The sequence below is a fragment of the Ranitomeya imitator genome, chromosome 5 (assembly GCF_032444005.1).
Source record: "Ranitomeya imitator isolate aRanImi1 chromosome 5, aRanImi1.pri, whole genome shotgun sequence".
NCBI lineage: Eukaryota > Metazoa > Chordata > Amphibia > Anura > Dendrobatidae > Ranitomeya > Ranitomeya imitator.
Window position 1 is genome coordinate 20,645,202 of NC_091286.1, and position 15,889 is coordinate 20,661,090.

General features: G+C 43.7%; 1 protein-coding gene across 2 annotated transcripts in view; it reads right to left on the reverse strand.

Moving 5' to 3' along the window:
* LOC138681117 (calpain-13-like) overlaps positions 1 to 13,038 on the reverse strand; it is a 156,345-nt gene extending 143,307 nt beyond the window's left edge. The window contains exon 1 of one of the 2 annotated variants that reach the window (XM_069768371.1): positions 12,750 to 13,038. The gene's annotated coding sequence lies outside the window, so the exon portion shown is untranslated. The remainder of the gene's footprint in view (positions 1 to 12,749) is intronic. The other variant, XM_069768370.1, reaches the window with a different exon arrangement.
* Between the last annotated feature and the right edge of the window lie 2,851 nt (positions 13,039 to 15,889).

A 15,889-nucleotide genomic window follows, 5' to 3' on the forward strand; every position in this document is an offset into this window, starting at 1 on the left:
AGCTGAAGGTTACAGAGCTTGGAAAGCTTCCTTCCAAAATGTCATTAGAGACTTGGGGCTACAACACAGGGAAGAGATAGACCTGTTAGTCAAATACCTGGGAGAAGAGTCAGTCAAACACGCAGTAAGGATCAGAGACATTAATATAAACCGCCCTGAGACTGGCCTCAAAGAGATCTGGAAAAGGCTGGATGAGTGTTATGGCTCAGCAGAAGTAATAGAAAGAGCCTTGTTCAAAAGAATCGATGACTTTCCTAAAATATCTAACAAAGGTCTCCAGAAACTTAGAGAGCTAAGCGACTTGCTAAAGGAAGTCCAAGTTGCCAAATACGAGGACGACCTACAGGGACTTGCATTTCTCGACACAGCCAGAGGTGTTAACCCTATAGTCCAGAAGTTGCCCTACAATCTACAGGAGAGGTGGCTCACACATGGTTCCACGTACAAATACAAACACAGGGTTCCATTCCCTCCCTTCTCCGTTTTTGTAGACTTCATACACCAACAAGCGAGAATTAGAAACGATCCCAGCTTTGACTTTGCAATACCATATGCCACACCGTCACCACCTGCAAATCCACGCAGAACATCTGTGGCAGTACACAAGACTTATGTTTCTTCTCCAGGTTCTAATTACAGGTCTGCTGGCTGCTCCCAATCAGAGACAAAGGTGCAGGACCCTGACAAGCAGTGCCCACTTCATCAGAAGCCTCATCCTCTCCTGAAATGCAAAGCCTTCAGAGGAAAATCTATGCCAGATCGCAGAAGCTTCCTGAAAGAAAACGGTATCTGCTACAAGTGCTGCTCGTCCACAGCTCATCTCGCCAAGGATTGCAAGGTCAGTGTAAAATGCACAGAATGTGGCACCACAGACCATAACACCGCTCTACACCCTGGCCCAGCTCCATGGAGTACACAAAACACGCCTGCTGACAGTGAGCATGGCGGGGAGGAAAGGAACACTGATACAGCTACGCCAGAGATCACTTCACAATGCACCGAGGTCTGCAAAGGGACAATAGACAGTAGGTCCTGTTCAAAAATATGCCTCGTCAAAGTATACCCGAAGGGCCATAGAGACCAAGCTGTAAGACTGTATGCTATCTTGGATGATCAAAGTAATCGATCCTTGGCTAGATCAACGTTCTTTGACCTATTCAACGTCAAAGGGCCAAGCACTCCCTACTCCTTAAAGACGTGTGCAGGTACTGTGACAACAGCAGGCAGGAAAGCTACTGACTACCAGATCGAGTCTTTAGACAGACAATTCTGCCTACCGCTACCTACGATCATCGAATGTAACCAGATGCCAGACAACAGATCTGAAATCCCTACACCAGATGTAGCAATCCATCACGCTCACTTAAAACGAATAGCACACCTTATACCGGAACTTGACCATCAGGCCCAGATAATTCTGCTGTTGGGGATAGATATCTTACAGGTTCATAAAGTGAGACGTCATATCAATGGACTTCACAATGCTCCCTATGCCCAAAGGCTAGACCTAGGATGGGTCATAATTGGCAACGTATGCTTGGAACGCATGCACGCCCCATCTTCTGTGACAAACATGCTGACAAATACATTGGAGAAAGGACGTCCATCTCTGTTTCAACCTTGTAACAATGAGTTCCATGTCAGGGAACTGCCACACAGCATCCAACTGCCTGATCATTTAATAGACTTTACTCACGACAGCAATATAGTGTCGGGAAGCTATGAGGATCAGTTAGGGTGCACAGTCTTCCAGAGAACTAAACAGGACAACCAAGTGGCAATGTCGGTAGAGGACAAGTTGTTCTTAGAGGTAATGGACAAGGGACTCGTTAAAGATGAGACCAACAGCTGGGTCGCACCTCTTCCCTTCAAAACCCACAGACCACGTCTACCGAACAACAGAAATCAGGCATTACAACATTTCTCCTCTCTCAAACGTAATCTGCAAAAGAAACCAGAGATGAAAGATCACTTTTTCTCCTTCATGTCAAAGATTTTTGAAAACCGTCACGCAGAACTAGCTCCCACTCTCAAAGACTCTGAAGAATGCTGGTTCCTACCCATGTTCGGAGTATACCACCCTAAAAAACCAGGCCAGATCAGAGTCGTGTTTGATTCCAGTGCTAAGTTTAATGATGTCTCCCTGAATGACGTTCTACTGACAGGACCAGACCTCAATAACAAACTACTGGGTGTACTTATGCGCTTCCGTAAGGATTCCATTGCCTTCATCGCTGACATCCAGCAAATGTTCCATTGTTTCCTTGTGAGAGAGAGAGACAGGAACTTCCTAAGATTCTTCTGGTACAGAGACAATGATCCTACTAAAGAAGTCACAGAGTATCGCATGAGAGTGCACATCTTTGGCAACAGTCCTTCCCCTGCAGTCGCCATTTACGGACTCAAAAGGTCGGCTCAGGAAGGAGAAGCAGAATACGGAGCAGATGTCAGACAATTCATAGAAAAGGACTTTTATGTCGACGACTGTCTAAAAGCCATGTCTTCAAATGAGACTGCCATCAGTCTTCTCAGGAGAGCCCAGGACATGCTTGCCTGCTCAAACCTTAGGCTTCATAAAATAGCCTCAAACAGCCAAGAACTCATGGAAGCGTTCCCTTCTCAGGACCTATGTAATGGTCTCAGAGACCTGGACCTGGGGTCAGACCCCGCACCAATGCAACGCAGCCTCGGGCTTCTCTGGAATCTACAATCAGACACTTTCACCTTTCAGGAAGAAAGGCCTTTCACACGTAGAGGCGTCCTGTCTACCATCAACAGTCTGTACGACCCCTTGGGTTTCGCAGCTCCTGTTACTATACAAGGCAAGGCCCTACTAAGAGACTTAACTAGGGAAACATCTGACTGGGATGCACCTCTGCCACCTGATAAGAGGATCCAGTGGGAAGAGTAGAAGAACTCGTTAGCGGCACTCTCCAACCTGCATGTGCCAAGACCGTACACCCCTGTGCCATCTACTGAGATACAGAGCCAAAGACTGTACGTATTTGCAGATGCTTCTGTCAAAGCAATTGCCGCTGTTGCCTACCTCAAAACTGTAGACTCTAAATGTCAGTGCCACATTGGTTTGGTCATGGGAAAGGCCAAACTCGCACCACAACCAGAGCACACTATACCCAGGTTAGAGCTTTGTGCCGCAGTCTTAGCCGTTGAGTTAGCGGAGTTCATCGCATCCGAAATGGATATCGACCTGACACAGGCCAAGTTCTACTCAGACAGCAAAGTAGTCCTGGGATATATCCACAACGAAACCAGGCGATTCTACGTTTATGTCAATAACAGAGTGCTACGAATCAGGAGATCAGTTCATCCAAAGCAGTGGCATTACATACCCACAGACCAGAATCCCGCAGATCATGCAACTAGAGCAGTTGACGCAAGTCGACTAGGAAGCACAACGTGGCTCTCTGGACCAAAACTATTGTACATTGAGGAATGTTTTCCAGACACCTTCGAACTAGTAGGAGAGGACTCAGATGCTGAAATCCGCCATCAGGTGTCTACACTATATACAGTTAGGTCCATATATATTTGGACAGAGACAACATTTTTCTAATTTTGGTTATAGACATTACCACAATTAATTTTAAACAAAACAATTCAGATGCAGTTGAAGTTCAGACTTTCAGCTTTCATTTGAGGGTATCCACATTAAAATTGGATGAAGGGTTTAGGAGTTTAAGCTCCTTAACATGTGCCACCCTGTTTTTAAAGGGACCAAAAGTAATTGGACAATTGACTCCAAGGCTATTTTATGGATAGGTGTGGGCAATCCCTTCGTTATGTCATTCTCAATTAAGCAGATAAAAGGCCTGGACTTGATTTGAGGTGTGGTGCATGCATTTGGAAGGTTTTGCTGCGAAGTAAACATGCGGTCAAAGGAGCTCTCCATGCTGGTGAAACAAGCCTTCCTTAAGCTGCGAAAACTGAAAAAACCCATCCGAGAAATTGCTAAAATATTAGGAGTGGCAAAATCTACAGTTTGGTACATCCTGACAAAGAAAAAAGCACTGGTGAACTCATCAATGCAAAAAGACCTGGCCACCCACGGAAGACAACAGTGGTGGATGATCGCAGAATAATCTCCATGGTGAAGAGAAACCCCTTCACAACAGCCGACCAAGTGACCAACACTCTCCAGGAGGTCGGCGTATCAATATCCAAATCTACAATAAAGAGAAGACTGCATGAAAGTAAATACAGAGGGTTCACTGCACGGTGCAAGCCACTCATAAGCATCAAGAATAAAAAGGCTAGACTGGACTTTGCTAAAAAAAAATCTAAAAAAGCCAGCACAGTCCTGGAAAAACATTCTTTGGACAGATGAAACCAAGATCAACCTCTACCATAATGATGGAAAGAGAAAAGTATGGCGAAGGTGTGGTACAGCTCATGATCCAAAGCATACCACATCATCTGTAAAACACGGCGGAGGCAGTGTGATGGCGCGGGCATGTATGGCTGCCAGTGGCACTGGGTCATTAGTGTTTATTGATGATGTGACACAGGACAGAAGCAGCCGAATGAATTCTGAGGTATTCAGAGCCGCCATACTGTGTGCTCAGATCCAGCAAAATGCAGCCAAACTGATTGGTCATTGTTTCATACTACAGATGGACAATGACCCAAAACATAAAGCCAAAGCAACCCAGGAGTTTGTTAAAGCAAAGAAGTGGAATTTTCTTGAATGGCCAAGTCAGTCACCTGATCTCAACCCAATTGAGCAGCATTTCACTTGTTAAAGACTAAACTTCAGACAGCAAGGCCCACAAGCAAACAGCAACTGAAAACCACTGCAGTGAAGGCCTGGCAGAGGATCAAAAAGGAGGAAACACAGCATCTGGTGATGTCCATGAGTTCAAGACTTCAGGCAGTCATTTCCAAGAAAGGGTTTTGAACCAAGTACTAAAAATGAACACTTTATTTAAAATTATTGAATCTGTCCAAATACTTTTGGTCCCTTTAAAAGCAGGGTGGCACATGTTAAGGAGCTGAAACTCCTAAACCCTTCATCCAATATTAACGTGGATACCCTCAAATGAAAGCTGAAAGTCTGAACTTCAACTGCATCTGAATTGTTTGGTTTAAAATTAATTGTGGTAATGTCTATAACCAAAATTAGAAAAATGTTGTCTCTGTACAAATATATATGGACCTAACTGTACAATGACCTCTGTTATCCAGCTTGGATCTTGCAGGTTCGACAGATTCTCAAGTTGGAAGTCACTTACTCGAGCCATTACCTGCCTGACTCATATAGCTCGCTCATTCAGGACCACCAGAACTTGTGGCACAGAAAAATGTAAAGGTTGGCATCTTTGTAAAAATACCTACGTTACCTCTGACTTAGAGTTTTCTAGAAATCACATCATCCTCACTGTTCAAAGAGAAACCTACTTTGCAGAAATCCAATGTCTTATTAACAAAGCTCCAATACCAGTGAGCAGCATATTGAGAAAACTCGACCCATTCATCGACAACAGCGGCCTACTGAGAGTAGGAGGCCGACTCAAAGAAGCTGAGATGGAGTTTGTGGAGAAATTCCTTCTTATACTTCCTGGAAAATGTCATGTTGCCTACCTAATCGTACAACATTACCACAATTTGGTCAAGCACCAAGAAAGACTATTTACAGAAGGAGCAGCGAGGCTCACCCACGAAAGCCTAATCACCTTCATGGCTGAAGCTGCAGCTATAATCAATGCAAGACTCCTGGTTCCAGTTCCTAACGACCCTGAGGAGCCCTTGTTATTGACTCCATCTACTTTACTTACCCAGAAAACGGGACTGTCCAGTACCCCTCCAGGAGGATTTGACGCTAAGGACCTCTACAAGCGCCAATGGAGACAGGTACAAAGTCTTGCAAATACTTTCTGGGACAGGTGGCGCAAACAATATTTGTCTACCCTGCAGCCACTTACAAAGTGGCAATCTACTAAACCTAATCTGAACATAGGTGACCTTGTTCTTGTGAAAGACTGTCAGATTCATCGGAACCAGTGGCCACTTGGCCTAGTTACCGCAACGTTCCCGAGCAAGGACGGCAACGTCCGCAAAGTTGAGCTAAGGATGACCAAAGGGAATGAATCTAAAACATTTTCCAGACCGGTATCTGAACTGGTCCTATTGTTGCCTTTGGAAGAAAGGAGTAGTGACATCCGTTGATGCCAGACGGGGAGTGTTCTGTCTCCGCCATCTAATATTGTTACCCTGATTATCTGTTTGCGTAATTGCAGGTTTCTCAGTATAGATGTTCATATCTTTATTTGTTTTTAGTGCTTTGGCTCCCTCTAGCGGTCAGAGTTATGTTGACAGTTCAATCTTCTGTGTTTGTATTATCCATGTCTGATTCTCCTCCTCCTTTGCAATGCATTATGGTAGCTCAGCCTCCATTTCCCTCCATTTTTTCCTTTCACTTTCCTCAGTCTGCCTTCAAGGAAAGACGCTTCACTTCATCCCCCTTGCGATTGCATTGCCGGTATGTCTTTATGCTTCCTATAGATATTTCTGCTCCATATTAGCCTAGCCTAGCCAGTTGTACTCCTAGTTCAGTTTCTAGCCTTCTAAATGTTATGCATAATGTATATCATGTGTATTATGTATCTGTTCTATACCATGCACTGATTCTATGTATATCATTGTTCACAGTTTCACCGCATCAATATACCACTACGTTTAATAAAGCACAGACTCAACCACAGTCTCCTTATTGGACCCCGGTATAGCGGTTTAGCTGACTGTATAGCTACGTATGAGCCTGCCTCAGCTAGTGAGGACAGAACAAATGGTGCTAGAGAAATAAATAATAATAAAATAATAATAGATAAACAATAGATATATAGATAGATAATAGATACTAGATTAATAGATAGATAATTAGATAATAGATAGATAATAGATAGATAGATACTAGATTAAGATAGATAATTAGAATAGATAGATAATAGATAATTAGATAATAGATAGATAGATAATTAGATAATAGATAGATGATAGATAGATAGATAGATAGATACTAGATTAATAGATATATAATAGGTAGATAGATTAGATAGATAGATAGATAGATAGATAGATTTTTACTTGCTTACAACCTATTGCTCAGTAATAAATGGTTTCTGGAGGCTCCTGATGGTGCCGGTGTTGCTGGGATCGTACACTGACGTTACATCATTCTCTAATATCTATAATTCTTTCCACTTTTCCTCCTGAAGAAATTATTTCTAATGAAATTAAAGGAGATTAAATCCATCAGAGCTCAGAGGCGTCTGTTGGGGCCGCGGCTCCTGGAGGTGTAATTGTATTATAGAGAACATTGAAATCCATCTACTCTGCGGCCGCACAAATCAATGGCTGAAAAGTTTGTTTGGCTTCCAGTGCGGATCATTAGGGAAAGATTGAGGAGCCGGACCGCTCAATAAGATTAAAAGCACAAGGAGCAAGTGTTGCACTTAACGATTTCCGTGTTTTGTAAATGAAGCATTTTTATAAATCCTATACAATTGATTGATCTTCTTGTAACTAAGACGCAAAACTGCTGAATAAGACGCTTCAGAAAGCCAGGAAATCTGAAAAAGGCAAGCTCTAAACGGTGAATTTCATTAAAATACAAAAAATAAATAAAAAATAAGCCTCTAACCAATCGACACTTGGATGGAGCTTATAATATCTTCCATGCATCTTTTGTACATCTTCTTTGACTTTCTTTATTGAACCTCCTCGGTTTAAGAGCGCTGTCAATTCATGATTACTTTTTGTTTCATGGCAACCTAATGTGAAAAGCGTCCTTCAATTGGCCAACATTAATCTAAAGTTACCTGGGGACCTGGAGGAGGTTCTCTGCCCTTTTAATTATTTGTATTATTTATTTTATCTTTTTTTCTATTAGGCTACTTTCACACTTCCATCTTTTAGAATCCGTCACAATCCATCAAAGTGTTGAAAAGACGGATCCTGTGCAGATTGTAAAAACGGATGCACTGGATCCTGTTTTTTGACGGATCCGTCGATGCAGCAGCTGCAGGAAAAATGGGTTAAATTAAAGGAATAGAAATCCCTCCAAGCATGCTCAGTATAAAAAAACGGAATGTGCAAATGTGCCCGCAGGATCCGGTTTTCCCCATAGACTTGTATTAGCGTCGGATCGCGACGGATGGCCACACGTCGCATCCGTCATGCGACGGATCCGTCGTATTTTGGCAGACCATCGTCTGGAAAAGACGTTCAATATAACGTTTTTTGTTTGCGTCAAAAAACATACAGCAACGGATTCTGTGCCCATAGACTTCCATTCTAGCCAACGACGGACGCCGCAGGATCCGTCGCTGTATGTTTTTTCGACGCAGACAAAAAACGTTATATTGAACGTCTTTTCCAGACGATGGTCTGTCAAAACACGACGGATCCGTCGCACGACCGATGCGACGTGTGGCCATCCGTCGCGATCCGACGCGAATACAAGTCTATGGGGAAAAACGGATCCTGCGGGCACATTTGCAGGATCCGATTTTTTCCCAAAACGACGCATTGCAATGGATCTGAAAAGACGGAAGTGTGAAAGTAGCCTTAAAGTCAATTAAAAAAAGAGTCAGAAACAGGCGGAAGCATTTTTTAGCAATGGCAACAAATGAAGCCAAAATATCTCCCCATGCAGGCTGCAGCCCTCCAGAGGGGAGATGGGAATATAACGAGCAGATCCCCAACATCTGATCGAGCCTGTATGGTGCACGCCTGCATAGCGCCTCCTAGGACTTACGCTGGCGATTAAATCGGATGAATGTAATCCGCTAAAAGAAAAAATCGGATTGCATTCTGAACATCGTTATTCAATTATTCAGTGCTCATCTGTAATTTTTTAATCAGCACGGAACGGATTGTGATCAGACTGATAAAAAATCTCAGTATGCTGCGAGTGGATGTGAATTTCGGATCGCAATCGCCAATGCAAGTCAAAGGGTGCGAGAAAATAATAGCACGGCACACGGACCATGCATAAGTAAAAGCTGATATTAAAAATGCATACGGATTGCATACACATGTCATACAGATGTCATACAGATGTCAGGTGAGAATAATCACACTGCTCTCTCCTGACACTCATCCTACTTTTGTGGATCAACATCGGACCGAATTTTTAAACGCTAGTGTCACTCCAGCCTTAGGAAGGTTTTGCACCTGCTTTTGGCAGTTCTGTTTGTTCCATTTTAGGAACAGAACAACTGACACATAACAGAACCCAGATTGCCCCCTTTAATAACAAATGGGTCCCCTCTACTTCTGTTTGCATAACTTATACAACTGATACATGTTTGGGCATGAATTCCGTCTGTCTCCCCCTAAAACAGCGAGCCTACGAATGGAATTACCAAAAGCAGGTGTGATCACAGCCTTATATGTGGACGTTACTAAGTGCATTGTTCCTCTGATGTAACAACGGCTGTTTCATATTTTTACCTATTTCAGCTTTTTTACTCTACCCATTGAAATACATTTGTTTCTCCACTTTTTTTTATGGGTGGTGGGGAGTACTAAAATATGAATGTAATTTGATGACTTTCTGTCTTCTTTAGCACATATTTTTTATGCATTTAATACACGGATATATATTGTGTAGTAAACACGTAAATGATACATGAACCCTCTGGATCTACTTGTTTAGATCTTTGATTTTCCTTAATTTATCTAACTAGTCCTGTTGTAATTATATCTCAAAACATCAAAGTATAAAGTAAAAGTTGGGCATGGGATGGCTTTTTGGTTGGGCATGGGATGGCTTTTTAGTTGGGCATGGGATGGCTTTTTGGTTCGGAATGGGATGGCTTTTAGTTGGGCATGGGATGGCTTTTTAGTTGGGCATGAGATGGCATTTTAGTTGGGCATGGGATGGCTTTTAGGTTGGGCATGGGATGGCTTTTAGGTTGGGCATGGGACGGCTTTTTAGTTGGGCATGGGACGGCTTTTTGATTCGGCATGGGGCGGCTTTTTAGTTGGGCATGGGATGGCTTTTTAGTTGGGCATGAGATGGCTTTTAGGTTGGGTATGGGATGGCTTTTTGGTTCGGAATGGGATGGCTTTTAGTTGGGCATGGGATGGCTTTTTAGTTGGGCATGGGATGGCTTTTTAGTTGGGCATGAGATGGCTTTTAGGTTGGGTATGGGATGGCTTTTTGGTTCGGAATGGGATGGCTTTTAGTTGGGCATGGGATGGCTTTTTAGTTGGGCATGGGATGGCTTTTTAGTTGGGCATGAGATGGCTTTTAGGTTGGGTATGGGATGGCTTTTTGGTTCGGAATGGGATGGCTTTTAGTTGGGCATGGGATGGCTTTTTAGTTGGGCATGGGATGGCTTTTTGGTTGGGCATGGGATGGCTTTTTGGTTCGGAATGGGATGGCTTTTAGTTGGGCATGGGATGGCTTTTTAGTTGGGCATGGGATGGCTTTTTGGTTGGGCATGGGATGGCTTTTTGGTTGGGCATGGGATGGCTTTTTGGTTGGGCATGGGACGGCTTTTTTGTTGGGCATGGGACGGCTTTTTGGTTGGGCATGGGATGGCTTTTTAGTTGGGCATGGGATGGCTTTTTGATTCAGCATGGGGCGGCTTTTTAGTTGGGCATGGGATGGCTTTTTAGTTTGGCATAGGATGGCTTTTTGGTTGAGCATGGATGGCTTTTTTTCAGGAGATCTATCACAGGCAGGCATTCTGGGGCCATCTATGCAATGAACTACATAGGCGCACACCAAAGACACTTATGGCTGACACTTTAAAGAGCATCTCTGACAAGATCTATGGAGCATCTATCTGGCAATCCGGGAGCAACTGTGACAAGTGTAATGTCTGAGAGGGAGAATCCCCTTTCGTTGTGTGCAATTTTGTCCCCATTTCCTGGTGATTTCTTTAGCACAAAGCAGAACCCTTACGGTGTTGCAAATTTACAGGAAATATTGTTCTCTGACCTCAACTTAGAAATTGAAATAGAATATCTGCTTAAGGAAGGAACTGGTATGATTACAGTAATAATAGGAGACCCACCCCAGCCCAGTAAGACACGCCGGAGGGTAAAACAGAGACTTCTGAACTAGAAACAATATTGAGCAAAGGGTGAATTCCCAGAAATGCTCCTCCTAATCCTCTATCTTTTGAATCCTTGCAGGTGTTCTGCATTTGCAAAGTGTTTTCATGGTTTTCATGTTTTATTGCAATTAATGTGAATGCCTGGGTCGTACTTAAAGAGACACTATCTTCAATTGTGCGGACTTGGAATCAAACTAATTTATACGGAAAGGTGAAAGCATTCCTATGTTTCTTTATACTTTCCCCTGATGTTGGCTAAAAAAGGAATATAGCAATGACATAAACATTTGACCACATTTATCACAAAAAAAAATATCCGAATGAGAAATTTATTTAGAACCATTAAAAGCGCGTGTAGGACAAAATATGAAGATGCACCTGGTCAGGAACAGGGAGAAATGGCCGGTCATGAACTGGTAATATATATTTTCATATACTGAAGGAAGTGTATATGGTTTGTGGCATGGTGTGTATGTATATTCTCCTGCAGAAGGCTTTATAGTTACCATTAAGGAACCATAGACTCTCCTACAGAACACTTGTCCGTATTTTGTATTATTATTATTATTAGTATTATTATTAATTAAAACCTAAAAGAAGGACCTGCGACGCATCTCTTCTCTACACTTCTCAGCAGCATTGCTGCTAAAATCCAGTAAATTCGTAAAGCTCATTAGTCAGGAAATAGCGAAAAATCCACAATGAATAATTAAACATGATCCCACGATACAGTGAGTCCGCAATAAGTGAACCGCGATATATAGAGGAACTACTGTATATACTATAAATTATAGCAGATTATTAGTTCAGAATCCGTCCTGTAAATCCTCCCTCCCTATGAACCAGTGACATGTCGGTGACAATTGAACATACCCCTGTACTGTGCGCCAGCCACTCATGCCCCTTTTGGTATCTCCTTAGATCCCACTTTAAACATCCCCATCCCAGATGTTCTTTGTTCATGTCCTTTTCTCAAGTGCACAGATTAGTGTATGCCATAGGTGCCGACTTTCAGCATCAATGGCTTATCGTAGATGCCCAGTGTAGTGCCAGTACCAGATGTGTCCTTTAATTTTACTGCCCTTTCAAGGTTCTTGCCCCAAAAAGCTATGACTTCTACAGAGACCATTTTAGTATTTGCCCTAGGTACGCAGTTAACTCCCTGCCATAGATGTCCAGAAAATTATTTCCCCTAGGTGCCCAGTTTAGTGTATTTTCTCCAAGTGCCCACGTACGATGTTGTTGCCGCAGGTACCAAGATTAGTGCTGTATACAGGAGACCATCGTCACATCTCCTCCGGGGGCCCAGTTTAGTGTTTGTTGTACGTGTCCAGTTTCGATCACCTCCCCGCAAAGTTCTTGCCACAAGCGCCACGATTTCTGTTCCCCACTTTGTATCACCTGTCAGCATCCCGGCCCCAGGTGCAAACTTTAGCTGCCCTTTTAGTGCCCGTGCCCAGGTATTCCATTTCAGTTTATATGCCCCTGGGTACTATGAATTAATAATGATGACAACAGGAATATGGTAACACATTCACCTTCAAGAACCACAGATTGAAAGGTAATTCTGGGACTGTTCCACAACTAAAAAAGTGTCTAAGGAAAGAGCGGTGATGAGACATCTCGCACAAGACTCATGGTCTCTATGGAAAAGTTATTTACCTTATTGGATCTTCAAGGAACCATCAAGTTACAATCCAAGTCTGTTGTTTTCTTGCACTTTTACTCCAGAGTGTGATATTGTATTTCTTCAGTATTGTTCCTCCTTCGTTCCTCAGTCTTGTGCTGTATTGTTTGTTTGCCAATCATAAACTGACGTGTATTGAGCTTTCTTAGTAGACAGGTGATGTGGATGTGTCTTCCTGAGCGCTGAGAGCTTTACTTCTAGTTAGAGGCTATTATGAAGTAAAGGAGTAGAGTTTCGCCCCCTCTCCACCTCACAATAGAGGAATATGTCACGCTACCTGGAAGTGTCACCTGAGTATTCGTCAGATCACACAGGACTCATCCTTCCTGATTTCTTACCTTTATGAAGGACCAATTTCAGACGGTGTAAAAGTTTATAATTTGATATTATTAGTCTAGTAATTGGTAATGAGAATACAGCTTATATGGGAACATTGTGGCAGCCTTACAAAAATAATATGCCCCATGGTCCTCCAATCTGTCCACTAGTCGCCACTATCCCTTACCCTTTAAAATTCATGGATCCAGGAGCATAGCTTGGTGGGGATGCAGCTGGCGGTGCATGCATCCTGGATGACGGGATTAGCATTGTCAACCAGATAAAAAGGTATGGTAATTTAGGGAGTTTGGCATCTGGATCGCCCCCACGGGGCCGTGGGGTACTCGGTACTGGGTCCTTCGGTTCACAGGAGGATGTCACGGTGGCTGACCCAGTCCGTGGCCCTTGGACGTCCGTGTAAAAGGGAAAGGTCTTTAAAGGGGAAATGTTTGTGACGCCACCTGTGGTATTCGGTCAGGGTGACCGACGCTGCTTTAAGGGGTCCGCTGGGGTGATGTTATGGCAGGTAGATGGTATATCTTCCCACAAGTGAAGTATATCCCCAGGGCTTCCCAGAGTGTAGATGGTGAATGATGAATGGTGCAGTGAAGAACGAGGACACAAGGTTGCAGTCTCTTTACCTTTACTGAAGGCTTCAGCATCCACAGTCCAGAGCACCAAATCACAGGGCAGGCAGAGTCGGGCCGGTTTGGAGGCAAGTCCAGAGTCCCCTTGTCCAGGTTGAAATCAGTAGCCTTCCTCTAGCGCTGCAGTGTTGTAGTACCTTACTGCTAAGCTTCTCATAAGGTCCTCACAACCGTTGTAGATGTTATGTCTCTCTCTCTCTGTCCCCGGATAGGATAGGACAAACCCGTATGACTGGTGGCTTGAGGCGGTTTATAGGGACTCTATCATGCCCCAGCCTCTAAGGGGTGCCAACATGCCTGGGCGGACAGGTAATGTGAAATTAGCTGTCCTGCCGGTCTCTGGAGCAAGGCATAAAGATCATTACTCCCTCGGTGTTCCGGCTACTGGGTTTCTGTGCCTCAGAAGGAGGCAGCCTGTGTAGGGCTGGTCCCCTTCTGATATCCACTCCTTTGCTACGACTTCTTTGCACGCTCGCTGCAATACAGTTCTGCCTTCGATGTCTCTTTCTAGGAGCTACAGCTCTGAGGGCATGCACAGCTCCGTGTCCTTCTCCTTTGCTCTCTGACAGGATCCCACCCCTGCCAGGGACTAACTACCTGAGCGAAGCTCAGCCAGCATCTGACTAACTTTCCCTACAGGCAACTCGTTTTACCAATTTGGGGAGTGACCTAATAAGTAGGAGCAGAGCTCCCCCTCATGGCCTGGAGTGTGAAATGTGTTGCATGTTTGTGATACCTCCAAACGTAGCATCACTCTCCCCGAGGGGAAAGCAATACCACTGCGACGACCAGGACCCTGGGGTGCCGCATATCCAGTGTTTGTAAGCTAGTAAAATGGTTTATTCCAACATTTCTAGTGATGTAAGATTGTTAAAGGGTTAATGTTAATTTCTCTAGTGTTCTGACAATTGAAGTTGTCAATGCCAACCTTCTAGAGCAGGGGTGGGGAATCTTTTTTTCCTCTAAGGGCTATTCGGATGTTTATACCACCCTTAGGGGGCTGAACAAATCGCATGATTTTTCATTGCACGCGCCTCAGTTTTCATGCTCACAGAGCAAGAAATTAAATGGCAGATGGCCGTCAAAATTCACCTGCCAGCCCAAACACTGCAATCCCCAGGAATCTACCTAGAGGTTGGATAAAAGGTCATCGATGGCCGTAAACAGGCCAGGGGCCTGAAGTTCCCCACCCTTGTCTTAGAGTATCAAAAACATCAGTAACAAAACCCTGGTGGTCTTGGAAAAAAGAATAACGTAAATATTCTAGATGACTATGGGAGTAAATTTGTAATGTAAACATTACCAGTGGTCCAAGGAAGTAAAGAGGAGATGTAAGCATCACAGGTGGTCTAGGGGTATAAAGAGGAGATGTAAGCATCACCAATGGTCTAGGGAAGTAAAGAGGGGATGTATGCATCACCGCTGGTCCAAGGAAGTAAAGAGGGGAGATGTAAGCCACACCGGTGGTCTAGGGGAGTAATGATGGGAAATAAGCAACACTGGTGGTCTAGGGGAGTAATGATGGGAAATAAGCAACACTGGTGGTCTAGGGGAGTAATGATGGGAAATAAGCAACACCGGTGGTCTAGGGGAGTAATGATGGGAAATAAGCAACACCGGTGGTCTAGGGGAGTAATGATGGGAAATAAGCAACACTGGTGGTCTAGGGGAGTAATGATGGGAAATAAGCAACACCAGTGGTCTAGGGGAGTAAAGAGGGATGTAAGCAACACCAGTGGTCTAGAGGAGTAAAGAGGGGATGTAACCAAAAAGAAGAGAAAAGAATGGACTAAACAAGGCCTGCACACCGTATGATGTAGAAAATTAACAACACATTTTATTAAACACCACAAAAGATTTTGTGGTGTTTAATAAAATGTGTTGTTAATTTTCTACATCATACGGTGTGCAGGCCTTGTTTAGTCCATTCTTTTCTCTTCTTTTTGGTTATATATATTAGTGGACTTGGCACTGCACCCATTTTACTTTATAATATACAGCAAGAGTGCACCCTTAATTTACTATTTGTAAAGAGGGGATGTAAGCAACATCAGTGGTCTAGTGGAACAAAGAGGGGATGTAAGCAACACTGGTGGTGTTGTGGAGTAAAGATAGATGTAAGCATCACCGATGGTCTAGAGGAGTAAAGA